Genomic DNA, 14,414 nt, shown 5'->3' with positions numbered 1-14,414 from the left:
ACCATAGCAACAAAGCGACAATATTAGTTCATATTTTCCTTCTATATGATAAGATATTTGCTATCACTCCTATTGTTGCTTAAACTTATGCAAACATTTAGATTCTTGGTACTTTCGTACCAAAGAACAGTTTTAGAAAGCTTTTGAGCCTCGAAAATGTTTTGTGCTTTAGTAAAAAGTTCGCGAGAAAGACTAGCTTAAAGGTTTGTTTTTTGCCTTTCGAGCATTGTTTTCTATATTGTTGAATTAGTTAAAATTAGTTTCAGGCATTATTCTTTTAGGTACCTTTCACTAATTTCAAAAGGAATTAGAAATCGTTCGTTTTATTTTGCAAAAGGAGAAACAGGCTTTAAATTAGTCTAGGCTAGAGGTTCTAAAGCGACGGTCTGTATGTCCCTAAAGATGTGGAGTAACTTTCAAAGGAAACAAGAAGAGATCTCGAGGTTAGGTTAGTTTACTGGGATATGAGAGCTATCTGTCTAAGCAGAGGGATGCCTTCATGGAGGACTTTCTATGGAAAAGTACCTCCGTTCATGTTACAAAAAGTAGAGGAAACCATGAAATTAAATATGCACATAGCTCATTGGCTCGATTCGAATCCTGTTCGTGCTATCAGTATTCAGTGGTCTTGACCACTCTAGACAGCTCTAAAACAAATTGTATAAGACAATTTCTTTCTTCGCCTTTTCAATAGAGGAGGAGAAGAGGGTTTTAGATTAGAAAATTTTGGAAGACGTATATTGAGAAGAATTTACAATTAATAGATTTATACAGACTGAGAAATTAAAAAAAGTATTTCAGAAGATAAACAAGATTTAGCTATAAAATACTTTTAGGTAGGCTACTTCGTAGCACCTAATTCTCTCCCATAACTGCCTAGTTAGTTAATCTAGTAAATGGGTTGGGTTTGGTTTATTTAATTGTGCCAAAGCGCTCGAGGGCTATCTTCCTAAGGAGAGGGACCCCTCCGTGGAGAACTTTCTAAAGGAAACTGGCTCGTATAAACGTTACACACGAGGGAAACCACTAAAACGCACATACAGCCGGCCCGTTCCCCGGGACTCGAATCCCGGATTGAATTCACAATGCTCAGCGACACAACGCTCGGCCTCTAGTGGGCTTGATCAAGTACTGCATCTCAGAGTCTTTTATCTGGCTTCAATAAAGTCTTCAGTGAAGTCTTCATTCAGTTAATTTATTTTTTAAAAACTGAAGATTTACAAGTACTTTTAGTATGCAGATTTTTTTTCGGGGGGGGCGGAGGAAGAGATTCCTTTAATAGTGAGCAGTTTTTTTAAATATTGGTAACATATTACACACACGAACTTAAAAGAGTTCCAAATAATGTCTGAAATAGGTTATTTTTCCTTGTTCAAAGTATTTTAAATTGTCATTGATTTAAATGCGAAAGAAAAAAAAAAGGAATTAATTCTCCCTCCTAAAGGAAAGTAATTGAGCGAGGAATTTTCGCCCTCCTTTATGCATATACCTTCGTAGTGTAACGGTAGCACACTCGGGGCGTATTCGAGAGGTCCAGGTTCGAGTCATAGCGAGGTCATTCCTCATTTTTTACGTGTTCCTCTTCTTTTTCATAAAAGGAGTATCAGTTGATGAATTTAATTTTCCCCATAATAAGAGTAGCAAAAGAAAACAATATAAAATGCAATATTATAAAAAACTATATTAACTTAAAAAATAAATTTAAAATGTTATTCCTAATTTTTATTTTGACTGCTCAGATAGTTCCTTGATTTTTCAATAATTTAGTTACTGAATTGTAAACTAGTACGTAAAATTCCTTAATTGCAAAGCTTTGCTTTCCGTACATGCGGCGAGCTTAAAATTATTGGAGCCATCGGTTCTTCATTGCTTCCAGCATAATCTATAGAAGTGATAGAAACGGAGTATCCAATATTTCGGCAGCAAGATAATCAAAGGCTTATTTATGTTTAGTGCCTCTTTTGCTGACCCAAGAAGTATGTCTAAGTTTTTCCAAGTTTTTCTGCATAATCTTTGCATTTACGTCTACATTTATTTCTTTTGAAGAATCAATATTTGGGTAAAATTCACCTTGACAATTATTTTCAGAAGCACATTTCCGAATTCTTGATATGATAATTCACTTAAATTGTTTCGCAGCTAAGGTAATTGCACTTTTCTTCAATTTTCCGTTTTTCTTTTGATGCATCAAGAACTGGACAATCGCAAATTGATCTTTGCTTAAAAACTCTTTTTTTTTTTTTTTTTTTTTTTTTTTTTTTTTTTTTTTTTAATCTTACTTCTTTTTACCCATTTTTTTCATGATTAATGGGTTGATGTTCAACAGAAGTAAACTTATCGATTTCGATCAAAGGAAGAAATTAGAAAAATAATTATAATTCGTAATAATTATGTTAACGTAAAACACATTGAAAGATATGTCAAATCAAATGACAGGTGTTACGAAATATTGATTTTGATTTAAAACTTCGCAGTTTTAATCTTTACATAACTTACAGCTGCATTTGCCAAAAATTTCTGTTTAAATATTCACATGCTGCTATTATTATGATATAGAGAGAGTATAAGATTGCAAATCAATGCTCATCTCCATCTCAACTTTGCAATGGAATGAAAAAATAGTAAATATTAAATCCTCAGTGTATCGTTTAAAACTTTAAATGATTTATATTGCAGTAATTTATCAAAACTAGGTAAACACTGTCACCTCCATCGCAATTTTATTACGGAATGAAAAATAGCAAATATGATGTTCTCATTATACCATTTTTTATGTTGATAAAGTTAATTGATTAACAAATAATTGATTATTATACTTAAATGATTAATTTTTAGAGTAAATCAGTCAATACCTTTCAGTTATTTGAAGTAAAAATTGTTACTTTTCAAGAGCTGAATTTCCTTACAAGCAAATAACCAATATTGTATAGAAATGATGCTTGAAGTGAACCCTTTGCCTTATGCAATAATAATGTATGAAATCAAATTGTTTTACGACGAAAGTAATTGTTAAAATCTGCATAAATGTTATAAATTTGGGTTTTTAATCAATGTCATTTTACTTTTACTTCCATGTCCAAAGAAAAAAGAGGTATTTTAAAGGCGAAAAGTTTGGGATATCAAATTTCACATTTATTTGTTTTATCCTATTTTCATCATTCCCGAATCGATCCGGGCGATTATTTTGCCTGATATCTCTACGTATGCAGGTAACAAAAGACTCTTATTCCAAAAATGATTGCGAAATGAATTTAAAATGGATTCAAAAAGGAATTTTTCACGGCTTCTCTACGTACGTACGTATGTATGTGTCTCGCATGACTCAAAATGATTAGCCATAGAACATTGAATGTTTGTATACGAGACTTTTAATACATCTAAATGTGAACTTCTCTTTTTTATTGTAATGGACAGTGCGAAACGTGCGTATATAGATATACACGCACCCTTAGTCCGCTTTAAAGTCTCCAACCACCTTTATTTTTGCAGTCGTTGTCGTAGTCATATACTTCCAAATGCAGAAGTGTTTTAAATGGCGAAATCCTTCCGATTTAAGCAATGTCATATTTTAAAAAAATATAATTTTCGACATATAACGAAATTTATCTTTTAATGCGGTCTTCCCTTTCCTATACGTATATCTGGAAAATTTTATATTTGTTATGAAAAAATAAAATCATAAGATGTTTAGCTATCGTGCGACATTAAAACGACATCTAATTTTAATTGTAAAATTTTTTTAATTGTTTTAACTGTATTTGGTGTTTTATATTTTTCAATGTTTCACGGAAATATTTTGATTCAGATTTATGTATTTTTGCCTTGCGGCGAAGTGGGAACTGAATGAGAAATATATTGTAATATATCGTTAATGAAATTTGAGAAAATAAAATTAAACGAAATGCGTATAATTTAATATTCTGCACAAGGAAATCATATGATGACACATCAGTTTTTTTATTACATTAATTGAGGTATTTAATTTTAAAATTTGCAATTTTTGATGTCATTTTCAATTTGCTATGAGGGGTCGATTATTCAGGTTAGAATAATTCCCGGAAATAAGTTTAAATTAAGTGCAGCTAAAAGGTTTTATAATTAAATAGGCCGTACAAGGAATTCGTGTGGTGTTCATTTCGGATTTTTCTTACTGAAAGTTTTCTTTTGATGTTTCTCCGGGTTATATATTTTATTGGTAATAAAAAAAAACTTATTATCAATAAAAATAAGAAAAATTCCTTTAGAAATGTTTTCATAGTTATAGTAAAAAAATAGATATTTTGAAGCGCAGTTTTTTTCTAAGAATTGGTTTCAACTAACTATAGTTGTTTTTCGATACATAAACGGTGAACACTTTGCTGTAATGAGTTATTATGTTTCAAAAAGACGTTACTAATCTTTAATGATTTTATAAATTTGTACTTTGCCAGACAAACCCGATCATTCTTTGTTGATATTACAAGTCGGTTAAAGAATATTAAACAAAAGTTACAAATTGCATCCCAAATTATGTTATTAATTTTATTCCTTTATCTCCAATAAGATGAAACTCTTATTTGTTTCGATTTTATAATGGCAACTTCAAGGGTGCATGTATTTAATCTTTTACTTTCTTGTTCGAAGTAAAGAGAGTATTGTAATCACGAAAATTTTCGGGTATCATGTTTCACAGAAAATATCCGTTTTGACCGCTATCGAATGCAATTTAACGACGTTTTTGCGTGACATTTGCGTAAGGACAGGATAAAGGCCTTTTTTCCCAAAAAGGGCTTCAAAAAGGATTTAAAACGGATTGAGAAGAGATATTTTTTCTTATATTCTTATTTTATGTGTTGGCAAATTGTGCATTGTTTGCTTTAAAAGTGATTCAGTTATGTTGTTCCTATCTTCCAGTTACGGTTGTTATGACTTTACTTAATCTGAATGCAGTACTTGTAGAATTATCAACAATTTAAAAGTTGTTCAAGTGCGTCTAAGCCTAATTTTTCAACCATAGCAGCCATAATTGTTTACATTTGAAACTAAGCAGAATAGTGAATTAAGTAAATTCACCTTCAGTGTCTTTTTTCCGAGTGGGACCAAAAGTAAACTTTCGGGTTTTTGCCTGCTAGACGAATTGCTTGTTTTTCCGTAAAAAATCTAATTTTAATTGTAAAATTTTTTTAATTGCTTTAACTGTATTTGGTGTTTTATATTTTTCAATGTTTCACGGAAATATTTTGATTCAGGTTTATGTATTTTTGCCTTGCGGCGAAGTGGGAACTGAATGAGAAATATATTGTAATATATCGTTAATGAAATTTGAGAAAATAAAATTAAACGAAATGCGTATAATTTAATATTCTGCACAAGGAAATCATATGATGTACACATCAGTTTTTTTTTATTACTAGAGTCGAAGTAAATGCTGAAAGATACAAAACACTTGCCTTTCTTGAGTATAAAATTGCGTCACAAAAGTATGAAATATTAGGTATTAGCTACATTTAGAAAGTAAAATGCCTTTTCCTTGCTGGAAATTGCGAAAGTTTAATCTATATTTAAACGGGAAAAGGAAAAAACGCAAAATAACATAAGGAGCTCCTTTATCGTAAGTAAAGCACCTGGTATTATGCTTAAGGTTGCCTAAAAGCGTTCTGCTGATACCTCGAGAGGAGAAGATAGACCATAACCCGGAAAAGAATTAAAAGCATGTTCTTCGTCAAACGCTTGACAACTGTCACTGAAGACAAAGGTTGGTAAAAATAGGACAAGACATTCGTGAGAGCTTCGGAAGTATAGAAAGAATGGCTGAATCTATCCAGATTAATATTTTCAGTTGTAAAAGTTTAAGGAGTAAACTCTAGGATAAAATTGTACTGTAAAAGTTTTTTTATATTAACTTATGCTTATACATTTTAGGATTTCCTTTTGCAAAGAAAACGATTTTATCTAACCTTAAAAATCAAAACAGGAAAATATGTGCAGTGAGATATTTCTGAAAAGCAAGTATAATTTATTAAAGTTATTAATTTTAACCAAAGATTCTGAAAATTAAATTCGGCCGCATACCTAGTATGCAGTCTAACAATAATTTTATTTCAATAATTATTACTTATTAAAGAGAGGATGTTCTTTTAGTTTTTATGATTTCATTAGACGTCGCTGCAGAAAATTAAAAATGATTCAAAATAGTATAAATTTTATAGGGTACAAACAGGCAACATGCCCATAAAATGGGAAATAATAATAGTCCAGCTTTTGTTGTAAATAAAACAATATTTGGCCCCTTTTAAGGTTATCTTCTTTGATCAGGGCAGTTTTGAATTAAGTTCAAGAAAATTTAATTCAAAAATGACAAATATTATCTCTTTACATAGTCATAAAAGTTCTAAATTCTGTTATTCATGTTAAAAATTACCCTAATAATTTATATATATATATTTTTAATAATCTAATATAGCATGTGCAATAATGAAGCAGTAGGTAAATTCTAAGGCCAAATTCATTACCTCTCTTAGTCGTGTTTTGAAACTGATCGCAATCAAGTACATCTTTACTACATTATAGAAGAAATAATGTGCTTTTTATAAGATAAGGGTTTATTCAATTAAAATAAATTATTTAAAAATAAATCAAATACTAACCTAATGAATAGCAGTATAGTCAGTTTTGAGCTATCGGGAAATGAAGACATCTACAAAATGCATCAATATTTAATATATATCTGTCAACATTTGTAAAGGTGCCGCCATTCGGGCTAGTAATTAGTTGACTGGTGTATCAAAGGGCTCGGGTTCGAATCCCTCAGAAGGCATAGAGGTTGGAAAATATATATTGTGTCTGTGTGGCATGGGAACACACTAAATATACGGCGGGCATTGAGCATCGTAATTCATTGCGCATATCCAAGTACCTGATATGCACAGTACCTGGTAAGCAGGTAACATGAAGCTGAATTTACCTCTTTTACCGAATTTATCTCCAGATTATTTAACATACCTCTTGTTCTCTTGAAAACGAAGTCTGGTAACGGATTTCAATAAATTTTTCTTTTCATGCTGCCGTCTGTAGGCGAATCGATATTCCGAATTGTTTTCAGTACAATGATATTACCGATCAGTGCCAAAAACGGGAAACGTACGTATTTTACATTAAAGTGTCATTTGTGAAACACTGCTAATGGTTAATAACTCTAATACTATGGTTGATTATATGAGTAAATAATACAGCCCAGCGGTTCTCAACCTTTTGACTAACGAGTACCATCTAAACAAAAACTGAAAACCTTCAGTACCACCACTACAAAGTACTACTACCACTACCACTCTTGAACAAACCTCAGATCGCATAAATGTACAAATATTAGAGAAAAAATTCAATCAGGATGTTGGGGTTTTAATTTTTGAATTTAATAGTTAAAAGTACTTTGCTTTTTTGCGTACCACCTATTTTTCTCTTGTGTACCACCGGTTGAGAACCGTCGATATAGACATTTATTGCTTTTTTTATAATATTCCCCAAATAATTCATTTCTATGGTTCTTCTGTGGGAAATGAAGTTTCAATCAATGGAACTTTCAAATTTTCAGTTTTATATATTCAATTTTATATATACATATATATATTTATATATATATTTCAATTTTATATATATACATATATATATATATATATATATATATATGGCTTTAGAAGCTTCATTTATTAATTAAAATCATATAATTTAATTAACAAAAGATGAATAGAAGGTTTAATTAATAAAACAATCTTTGCTTTTGTTAATGATTTTAATTCCATTCATATTCTTTCCACAGTTCGTAAAAGGCTAATTTCAAAACGTTTAAAATAATTACTTTTCTTCAGTGGAGGCTGTTAGAACATTTTGATTTTGTTATTTTTAATTATTATTTTTATTTCATATATTTAAGGCACGTATTTGAGGAAAATGTTAGTTTGCTTCTAAATAGAGAAAAACGCTTGTAAAATCCTTTTGAAATAAATAAAGCATTTCTGTGAAATTAAAGCCACTTTAAGATTGAATTTTGCTTGAATTTCAAAATTCGGTGGATGGATTTCAATTAAAAGTGTAAATGTATTGAAATATTTGACACTGAAGCCATAAACTTTGGCCTTTTGTTCCGATTTATTTAACACATAGACATTCCAATCTAATTGCTTCAGATTGAAGCCTCTTAAAAGCATTGCAAGAAATAAAATGCAATGAAGGACATTTTTCTTACAAAGATGCCGTATAAGGTGCTAAGGAACATCAGATAATTTAAACTGATTTCCATTTTAAGCTTTTAAAATTTGAAACAATCATTTTCCTTTCGATTACCGTAAACATGTTGTTTAAAATCGTGCAAAAAACGCTTTTAGCTCATTAAAACAGAGTTTATTTTCCTTTCGGCACCATTTGTAAATTTGAATTTAAATGGCTTCATTGGAACTGGTTTTAGAATGATCTGCATTTCTTTGGAAAATATAAATCAAATAAAGGATCGTTTTATTTGTTCAACGCAAAGGAAACGAAGGTTTCGACTGCTTTTCTTTGCTTAAAAGGACCTCAGAGAATTTTTTTCGACAATAATAGATTCCATGTCTTCTTTTAGGTGCATTTACGAAGACAGATCTGTCCTAAAAGAATTACCTTTCATTCCATTAGGAGTTCGAATGACTGAAGAGAAGGAACTCAATTATGGTAAAAGGGTTACAAATATTTTCTTCGGCATGTCTTATCAGTGATGGCTCTTTAATATCTTTTACGAGTTTACTACAAAAATAGATTAAGTGATCATAAAACAAACATAATTCCAGATGACTCAAAAATGCGTCAAGGTTTTAATAATTCATCATGACAGTTATAAAATTTAATGAGCTTTTAATTTTTCTCCATGTGTACATGCAAATAAATAGGCGGTATGATATATATAAAATTCTAAAATTGCATTTTGAGGTATTCTATGTGCTTCATTGCTTAGTTACTGTATGAACATAAAAGTATTTATCAAACGTCCTAATTGTAATACGTAATACGTCCTAAACATAATGCTGTTTCTAAAACAAATGTGATTCTTAATCTGAAAAATGATATTTTCTAGTGGTATTCAATAGAAATTAATAAGAAACGAATCATACGCGAAATAAAACGCCCATTAGTATTCTTGTACTCAGTATAAATTAACATTTCATTTAAAAGTTTAAAATTATATCTTTAAAAACTAAAAAAGCTCGACGTATTTAGAAATGTGTGAAATAATCCAGAAAAATTCGAAAAAAAAAAAAAATCTGAGAGGTTTGAGATTTTTAATTGCGTCCAAAGGGGCGTTTTTTTTTTTTTTTTTTTTTTTTTTTTTTTTTTTTTTTTTTAACGTTTGGTGTGTTACCTTTATTTATTAAATATCATGTTCTTTGCACTTAAACCATAAAATTCAGTTCAGTAGCAACGTCGGAAAATAATTTTTAAATGAGCATATCTTTAGAATTTCCGATACACAATTCTGCGCCCGCTGGACATAAAACGTTTTTTCCCCCTCCGTAGGTGTTGCCATTGCTCGCTTTTAAATAGCTGAGATTGTTACTCAAAAATTTGTTAAAGTTTTACAAAATATGAAATCGATCATAAAACAAATTCCAAATTTCAAATTTGGTCTTCCACATGCCCATATTCGTAGGGGATTACATCATTCAAAATTCGATGGAGCTATGTACCGTTGTTTTATCACAATGCGAGAAATAGACATACATTTATGCAGATTTTTCATTATTTAGTTTCTTCAAATATAATGCAAGACTCTAACATTTGGTGGCAACAATGAAACGGACATTTATAGTGATTCAACGGAAAATCGCAAAACGAAAACAGTAACCCTTCAGGAACAAAGCCCTTTGGATTGGATTGGATTGGATTATTTAATTATGACAAAGTACACCAGGGCTATCTGCCTAAAGGGAGGGATGCCTTCGTGCAGGACTTTCTAAGAGAAACTGGCTCGTATGCACGTTACACATGGGGAAAACCACGAAAACGCCCATGCAGCCAGCCCGTTCGCGGGATTCGAACCGCGGACCGAACTACCAGTGTTCAGCGTCTTTACCGCTCGGCCGCTGGTGGGCCAAAGCCCCTTTGGACTAAAAAAAATGGGACAGTTCTATATCTCCCGTTCTACTGGGCTGACTGACGAAATTCAAATTGCGTTTTTCATGTCTCGAAAGCGTGACTTAGTATATATATTAGATTTATATATAGCATTGTTCTAACATAGGTTTTCGACAAAAAATGGGTCTTTTTCTGAAATAACATACCAATTGTTTTTTATATTTCGATTCTACGACACAAATTATGCATAAATTTAAAATTTTGTAAAATTTGGTGCGAAATTTACAAAAAAATTCAAAAATTTAGCTTGAAGCATTTCTTTCAGTTTGCGCCAAGAACGCAAACTGAACGCAAACTGTCCGACACAAATTATGCATAAATTTAAAATTTTGTAAAATTTGGTGCGAAATTTACAGAAAAATTCAAAAATTTAGCTTGAAGCATTTCTTTCAGTTTGCGCCAAGAATAAGCCTAAAATAAAATAAAAATAAAAAATATAATAAGAAAAGTGAATGTACATGAAGATATAAAGGCCAGAAAAAGTATTAACTTACGTTCTTTCTAGTGGGGAGTGGGCAAAGTGTTTTCTTCGCGTCTAACTCAGAAGTGTAAGAAGTGTAGTGTTTCCGAACTCAGAAGTGTAGTGCCCACTCCCTACTAGAAAGAACGTAAGTTAATTAATAGTTTTTCTGGCCTTTATATCTTCATTTCCATTCACTTTTATTATTATATTTTAGATTTGTTTTTACAAAGTTTGCATTATTTATCTTATATTTTGTAATTTTCCTAATGTTTATTTCAACTACTTTGTATTCTATTTCATAATGACAATTTCCAATGTTTAATTTTTACAAATAATATTGAACTCATAAACACGAGGGTGTCGGGGGACGATTACTCGAGCATTATCGAAATTTACTGCAGAAATTGTTTTTAACTCAAAATTGAATTGGCTAAAATGCTTAATAGGAATAAGTTCTTTGAATATCAGCATTGGTTCATAATCCCTTCTATTCACGGAAATATTTGTCCTGACTTGAATTGCCGGTTTGGCTTAGCCTTATTGCTCGAGTAAAGACGAAACACCTTCGTATTTATTTATTAATTATTGTTCATTGAACGGGAGTTGGTTTGTTCTCCTTGAAAAGTCAACTAATTTGCAATCAATGACAATGATTACATGCATTTAATTTAATTCTTGCCTTTAATTTATTCCTTTTACAATTGAAATTTTGTTATTCATGATTTAATTCCAGTCCCCGTTAAAACACTTTTAAAAATTAACTTTCAAGCTACAATTAACTTTCAAGCTCAAAATATAACTTAGTATGGATTCACTCTTTTAAGATAATCCTACTATTATTAAACTTAGGAGATAATATAATCAATTCATCAATATTATTTAGTAAATAAATTATTATTAACTTACTTCGCAGAAATTGCGCAAGAAGTAGTAACTTTTTTTCCGCACTAAATGAATTTAAGATCAATTTATTATATATATATATATATGTCATTTGTTAAAAATTAGAAAGTCCTTCACGAAGGCATCCCTCCCCTTAGGTAGATAGCCCTCGTGTGCTTTGCCATAATTAAATACACCAAACACACCATGTGTTAAATGTTTTCATTTCATAGTTTCTTAATGCATGGCAGTAATATTATGTTAATATGTAACAGTTTAGACAATGTCTTAGGAGCAGGATTAAGGATACTACTTGAATCGAACATGTCTAATGTTTATCCTAAGTTTTTAACAGTTATCTTTAGTTAAAGCTACTTTCCTGTCCTTTCTAATTTCAGCTTAGAATGTTCTACCAGAATGTGTTTTTAGAATCGCGGTTAATGCAAATAAGTAGTATTTAAGTAGAAGTTCCACTGACTTTGAGAGAGAGAGCCTCAGAGTTTCTGATTAGCGCCTCAGAGTTTCTGATTAGCGCGCGTTCGCCTTTTGGCTAAGTTTCTCTAAGTTGTTATTATGCTCGGCCATATTTCAGGCCCTTGATAGCTTGCTAGCTTATTCGATACTTAGGGACTAACTACTTAGATTTTTGATAGCTTCGGCTATATCCTTTTAGTTAAGCATTAGTTAAATTTTATTTCTTAGTACTTTGAGTTGAAGTCCAAGGGGAGGCTTTGCTGGGAGAAAGAAGCCGCCTGTTAAGTTCTTATTTTGAGAAATAAAAGGTAATTAACCCTTCTTGAGTTTTACGTTTCTGTTTCTGAACTAAAGCGATTTTTCGCTTATCTGTTTCCGAGGTTCCTTTACATTTAGCTGTTAGCTAAAAGACTGGAACCCCACACATGGAAGAACTGCTGATTGTGCAACAACTCTTCCACATACTGCATTGTGTGATATGTATATGATGCAACATGAATCACTTCAAACATTACGATCATGTTAAATACTGTACACTTAGATTATTTTCAAAGTTCACCACACTTCACAGTTAGTATCACAAGCAATCCGTTACATTTTCGGATGGTCAGTTCTTGAGACAGAACCCATCATTATGTTGTAAATCGCGCTCGAAAGCCTGTACCCGAAAAGTATCCATTTTGAATTGTAATTCCAAGGTACATTTTAGTTTCTTTGATTAAATTATGTAGATTGCGGCAAAACTCATGAGGTCTATTTTGTTAAAGGAAGAAGCCTTCTTGGAGGATTTTCTGACAAAAAATGGCTTGTTACATACGGGTAAAACCACGAAAATGCTCATACAATCAACTCACTTTTGTGGAGCTCTTAACCTGATCGAGCCGCGTTTGACGACTCAATCACTCGCTCGCTAGCGAGCATTTATAGTGCTCAGAGTAACATAGTTTAGGAAAAAATATGTCAGGTTGAGCTAGAATTCTTTTTAAATTTTCGTAATTTTATATTTTATTTTATTTTTCCTTGGAGTAGAAATATATGTATAGATTTTGGTTTGTTTAAAGCTATTAAATTCCGTCACAAGTTTTCGAGAGAAAAAGATCATAACAAATTTCATAAAATTAAAGCGTATTAAAGTTTGTAGGAAATAGCAGCGAAAGGATCAAATTTGATATATGTTTATATTACGTAGTTACATAAATTTAATCCTCATATTACACAAATATATATAAAAATGTTTTCCACTGTATTACGAAATAGTGTGGAAAAGAGCCTTGAGCATTCTTATGGTTAATGCAAATCTCCAGTGAGAGTTAAAGTCTACACCAAGTATAACATAAAAACGACCCATGTATTCTTAGAAAGTCTTCACGAACGCATCTCTTCCCTTAAGCAGATAACCAATCGTGCTTCCTGATGATCTAATAAACTAAGTTAGTGAGAGTTATAATTTTAAGTCAATGTATTAATCTAGATGTCTAAGCTCGAAATTTGAATTGATTTAAAATTCATTGTATAAAATTAATTGTTCCCTCTCAAATGCGAATTAACACTTAAATCTTTTGCAGATATAAGTAATTTGGTAAAAAAAGAAAATTTCTTCTTTACTCAAAATATAAATTCTTGTTCATCTTCTCTATAAAAAATTTGGTGATTGTTATGCACATTTTATAAATAGCATTGGGACTACAAGCGTAGATAAAAACAATGTGGAAAGAAATAGAGAAAATAGTGTATGCAAAACAAATGTCGCTTCTACTTCAGCCACTTGATTCTGCGAGATGAAAATTCTAGTACCAGCTAAAATTTGAAGTAAAACGCACTTCTCCTTTGCAATTCAATTTTAGCAAATGCTGGAAAATTTCTTCACGAAAGAGGTTCATATTCTCTCTCGAGCTTCAAATTTATTTTTAGAAAGAATTGTTCAGTAAACTTTTACATAACTTGTAGATGGAATTGCAGTAGTAAGGCAAAGGATAAATAGGAAACAGTATTTTGTAATATAAATTCGTAATGTTACAAACATGCACACATGTATTTTAATGCATGAAAAAGCAAATTTCCTGAAGAAATTCTTGCCAGATTTAATTACTTTTGCTATTTAGAAGTGTCTTTTTTGTTCAAAATAAAGAAAATGCTCTTTCACAAGTAAGAGAGTTTATTTTGGACCAAAAATACCATCACCTTCACATTGTTTGTCTAAAATTGTTCCGGATTATTGTGATATAAATGCAAGTGTAGATTAATAACAATTTAAAATAATACATAAATTATATAAACTAAATATATGAAATATTCATTTTTAGGAAAGTGGGCTTTGAGAGCAGAAACAAGAAAAAACGAATAAAACAATTAACTGACTCAGAAAAATATAATCGCAGGAAGCTTAGCAAATATTAATATATATAGTTTTTATTTTGTTTTCTATTTTTCCTTCCTTTGTGTGTGTGTATGAACT

At 30.9% G+C, this 14,414-nt stretch overlaps 1 protein-coding gene across 2 annotated transcripts in view; it reads left to right on the top strand.

Moving 5' to 3' along the window:
• Positions 1 to 14,414, top strand: part of LOC118187877 (voltage-gated inwardly rectifying potassium channel KCNH6-like) — a 925,365-nt gene that overhangs the window by 239,497 nt on the left and 671,454 nt on the right. The gene's annotated exons all lie outside the window — the stretch shown is intronic.

Source organism: Stegodyphus dumicola, chromosome 2 (genome assembly GCF_044657685.1).
Source record: "Stegodyphus dumicola isolate Sdum_Otavi_A_Nest chromosome 2, ASM4465768v1".
Lineage (NCBI taxonomy): Eukaryota > Metazoa > Arthropoda > Arachnida > Araneae > Eresidae > Stegodyphus > Stegodyphus dumicola.
Note: the sequence above shows the minus strand (reverse complement) of the source record. Positions and strands in the feature narration are given on the sequence as shown.